The 5,239-nt window shown below is 39.6% G+C and overlaps 1 non-coding gene across 1 annotated transcript; it reads right to left on the reverse strand.

Annotated features, from left to right (window-relative positions):
- Positions 1 to 4,760: 4,760 nt before the first annotated feature.
- Positions 4,761 to 4,867, reverse strand: LOC141616675 (small nucleolar RNA R71). The gene has a single exon (XR_012531008.1). It is a non-coding gene; the product is annotated as a small nucleolar RNA R71 (small nucleolar RNA).
- Positions 4,868 to 5,239: the final 372 nt, after the last annotated feature.

Here is a 5,239-nt window from a genome sequence, read left to right on the forward strand (position 1 = left end):
TGAAGATGATTGCAAAATAGAAAAAGTTGAAGATGAGTGCAGAAATACAACATTATGTAGATGTTTATATAGGGAAAAATGTTACCGTTGTAATTCAAAATAACCGTTATAATTCAAAGTAACCGTTATAATTCAAAAATAACCGTTACAATTCAAAAATAGCCGTTATAATTCAAATGTTACCGTTATAATTCAAAATAACCGTTATTATTCAAATGTAACCGTTATAATTCAAAAATAACCGTTACAATTCAAAAATAGCCGTTATAATTCAAATGTTACCGTTATAATTCAAAATAACCGTTACAATTGAAATGTTACCGTTATAATTCAAAATAACCGTTACAATTCAAATGTTACCGTTATAATTCAAAATAACCGTTATAATTCAAAGTAACCGTTACAATTCAAAAATAGCCGTTACAATTAATAGCTTATAAATATGTCATTCTATGTCAATTTCAATCACAACATCCAATCCTATTCACTCACAACAATACTAATTATTCACTCACAACATCCAATCCTAAAATGGTTCTCACAAATGCTCAAAAAATCAGAGTTTATCAAATAAGAATCGATCTAATTGTTCAAAATTTACCAATTCTAATTGAGCGTCTTGAATCAGTGGTTCCCAGTGACACTGTATGGCACATGCTTGAAGAGCCTCCAATTGGTAGCCTTTGTATAATTTTACAAGGAAACCCGGATCATGTTCTAACTCCAGCAGTTAGAGATGAGGTTGTTTCTGATGGAGTACTAAACGAGAAGATGTGGGAGTTTCGCAGGTTAAAAAGTGATATCCTTACATATTTTGAGCGCATTCTCACCGTGATCGATTACCCAAGACTATCAGACTTATGTGCCGGTAGAGTGCCCAACCAAGGAATTATTTATCTCTACATCAATGATTTGTTGTCTCAATATATGTCTACCCAACCTGAAGAAATTGAGATTCAAGATCATGAAGAAGATAAGGAATCGTCATCTTCATCATCGGAAGATAATTAAGTTCGGTAGTTATTTAATTATGTTATGTTTTAAGTAATAATCGTTTATGGTATGGGTTTGAGGTTTAGGGTTTACGGTTTGGGGTTTGGGGTTTGGGGTTTGGGGTTTAGGGTTTAGGGTTTGGTGTTTAGGGTTTGGGGTATGGTATGTTTTAATTATGTTTTAAGTGGTTTATGTTTTAATTATGTCAAATTGTGTTTTAAGGAATGTTTTAATTAAAATATGTCAAATTGTGTTTTAAGGAATGTTTTAATTAAATTACGTTTTACGTCATTTAATCGGATGCAGAGGATAATAAACTACAATAATCAGATAAATAAAATATAAGGTACAATATTCGGATATATAAAATAAAAGGTACAATAATCGGACAAATAAAAGCTAAGATCAACTCGCGAAACTGCGCCAAACAGATAGCTGATGTCGATACAGGCCATCATAATGAGCTACGCTTTCATCATGTACCCAACAAGGGGCTATTGGAGGCATAGGTGACAAGGGGCGTACCCGGAGCCGCAAATAGTGGTTTCCCGCATGTAATACCCATAAGACACCATATGGGGTACGTACTCCGGGGGGCTCGTAAAGGCAAATAAGTATAACTACCATTCCAATGTCGGTGACCTTCTCGATCGTCAAATGCAGAAATACAACATATCACCCAATTGTACATCGTAGCATAACCATATAGATCGAAACCGTCCATCCAATGACCCGAGCCACACGGTATCTGATCCATAAATGTAATTCTAGCTACCTCCGCATCAAATTTCCCTGGGCCATAAATATGATCACGGTAAAGGGGACTACAGATTTCCCTAAGTAAATCTGTTCTAGCCATTGTGAAATGAGATTGGTCACCCCGAACAGCATGTGAGATAACTCGAAAACCACAATGACCGTCTCCGGAAGGATTAAACCACGCTTCTAAATGCTCGTGAAACCAGGAAGGCAAAAAGTGAATATAAGGAAAGTACCTCGAATGACCAATGGTGTAGACTACTGATATATGATTAATTTACTTCTAATTCCCCTCTTTCTTTTATGCATACCGACTCGTATCGAGTCGGTTTCGGGTGTTTTTCCTTGCATTTTGTGCCCAATCCCCGTACGTGTTACCTTGTGTATCCTTTTGTAGGAGACGATCCAAGTATAGAGGAATTGGGGCAAGAAAGGCACCCCATTGCCTTTACATGAAGAAGAGGTGAAGAAATGCTGAACATTGTGTTACTCACGGACGGCCGGCGGCCTGGCCACCACCGTAACACACCCCGACATTGCCAAAGAAGTTGAAGAAAAGTTGAGTCTTTGTGTTTTGCTTGGCAGGCGAGCGCGCCCACCGGTAGAACACAAAGAAGAGGAGTTAAATTGAAGATTTAGAGAAAAAGGAAGCTTGACCTCGCTGCAGTAGAGCACCAAGAATGGTCAACCGGCATTGCACACTCCAACATAGAAGAAGAAGTCTGAAGAAGGTGTTTTGCCGGGCGGCCCCCCCCACCGGCAAAACACATATGCCGATATTTTAATCCTTTGCGGTTTTGCCGGTAGGAGCACCTACAGCGGGTGTGCACCAAAAAACGCAAAGCAACGAGCGAGAGATTTGGGCTTTTATCTCTTTTCTTCCTAATCTTGTACAAGCCTATAAATACCCCCTCTTAAACCCTTTTGTACACACAACCCTAGATCCAGAATATTTCCCCTTTCAAGTTTAAAACTTTGTTAATCTCTTTGTTAATATTTCCTTAATTAGAGAAGTTCTTCAATTAATTAGTAATTGAATTTGGGTTTGTAAGAAGATTGAAGGTTCTCCTTCTTTAATATTTATATCCAAATTCCTCTTTTGCTATTGAGTTGGTATTAATTCTCTCCCTATTTTCATTTGTTTACATTTTGTTCTTCCTTCATGTTTGTTTGATTGTTTATGTTAAAATTGTTGTTGTTGTTTGTTTGTTGTTGTTGTTTTCATCATTGTTCATCTTTTCATTGTTCATCTCTCCTTTGTTTCTCTTTCATTTGTTCATCTTTTGATAGTTGTCCTCAAAGACTTAATCTTTGAGTTGATTGGGTTAAAGATTGTGTCTTTTAGCTTAACAAACCTTGTTATTAGATTAAATTATCTTCCTTTACAACTATTGTTGGATTGTTGCATGTTTAGTAGTAAGATTTATCTTCTCACCATGTTTATGACCAAAGTTTCCATCTTTATTGTTTATTTTGCAATTAGGACCATGATTAGTGAGTAGTCTTCCACTAGGGCTCGGTTTGACCCAACATGAGTAATTTCACTAATTGAATCTCATAAAGGCTAATTATTTGGGGAAATTGGTGAGGGTAGTTTGGAGGATTGATTATGTTTATGGGTCGATTTTGGGTAGTGTCGATTTATGACCCTTGTCCACCAACGAGAGTTGGTTAGGTTGTGATTTGGATACCCGGGATTTGACCCTATTGTTAACCTTGGTTGAGACCGAAAGGGAGAACCGGGGTAGGACACCTCTAAACTTGCGTTTGAAATCGACCCTCGAGAGAGGGAGTGGGATGACCCGGGAATTGACGGGGCTTAATGACCTTAGCGAATATTGGACTACCTTGGGAAAATGCATGTTTTTGGGGTAGTCGGGTATTGAGTTAGGGATTCCGACCTTCGAACCCGAGAGGGGGGTTGGTGGGTAGTGCTAGTGTCCTATTTCGAACCCGAGAGGGGGGTCTTAGGCGAATTAGAGCCGTCTCCTCCTCACCTAGCTACCCTTATGATTGGCTTAGAGATTTGATTGTGTGGAGTTACGAATTGCTTGGGAAGAACCGAGTCTTAGGCTTTTTAATCATTTGATTTACAACTTATCCTTTCTTCTTGTTCATTTACATTCCTCTTTCTTGTTTAGTTTGATTTTCATTTTGTCTTGGGTAGATTTAGTATAACAAATTCCTCCCTTATTGTCGACTTAGCTAAACGATAGGATTAGAACAATTAGTAATCTTTTCAACTCCTTGTGGGATCGACCCTTAATAGTGTACAACGATAAAATCGTGCACTTGCGAGGTATAGCTTGATACCATCAAGTTTTTGGCGCCGTTGTCGGGGAGTTCGCCTAGATATTAATTGTTTTCGTTCTTGTTTAGACTAAGTCTTTTGTTACTAATCCCTCTATTAAGTGTGTAGGACTTTTTGCATGGTTAGGAGAGCTCGAAGAGGTCAACCAATTCGTCCGATTGACCAAGAGATCGAAGCAACCGCGAGAAGACTAAATTCACTCCGTAGAAGAGGGCTTATAGAAACACCAATTCCTCAAGAAAATTTAGTAATTGAGGACCTTCGAGAAGAACCACGGGCCTTTGAAACTTTCGAAAATCCTTTTGCAACACCGGAAACGGAAGTAACAATAGCCGCGGTTCCTATGAGAGATAACTTGGCTCCGAAAAAGGTGGTGAATCCGAGTATCGTCAAGCCACCCATCCAAGCCAACAATTTTGATGTGAAAGCCACCTTGCTTCAACTTGTCCAAGGGAACCAATTCGGAGGGGGAGCCACCGAAAATCCCAACGAGCATCTCAACGAGTTCTTGGATAGTTGTGACATGTTCAAGGCCAATGGAGTGACGGAGGATGCCGTGCGCCTTAGGCTTTTCCCTTACTCCTTGAGGGGAAGTGCCAAGGAGTGGCTTAAAAGTTGTGAACCCGACTCTCTTCGGACTTGGGACGATGTCTCTAAGGCTTTCCTAAACAAGTATTTCTCATCCCAACGAACCGCAAGAATCAAGAGTGAGCTCCAAGGCTTCACCCAACAAGAAGATGAGACCCTTTATGAAGCATGGGAGAGGTACAAGGGCCTCCAAAGGCTATGTCCTCACCACGGTATTGGGGATGATGAGCTCATCAACAATTTCTATGAAGGGTTAAACAATGAGATGAAGATGAACCTTGATTCCGGCTCGGGGAAGGGAGCATTGGATAAGATAGATCACAAGACGGCGAAAGAGCTTATTGAAGAAATGGCTTCTCGTACCTTTCATTGGAACAATGATAGGCACAAGAGGAAAGGGAAGTCAACGGTCGAATAGGCCAACAATGTGGAAGTGAAAGAGATGATAGAAGAGCTTAAGCAACAAGTTGCCTTGATGAGCTCAAGCAAAACATCTAGCAATTCTTCTATGAGGAACCAAGTCTATAATTGTGAGCTTTGTGGAGACCAAGGACACCCACCCAATGAGTGTCCTTTGGTGGTTGGAGA

Source organism: Silene latifolia, chromosome 11, assembly GCF_048544455.1.
Source record: "Silene latifolia isolate original U9 population chromosome 11, ASM4854445v1, whole genome shotgun sequence".
NCBI lineage: Eukaryota > Viridiplantae > Streptophyta > Magnoliopsida > Caryophyllales > Caryophyllaceae > Silene > Silene latifolia.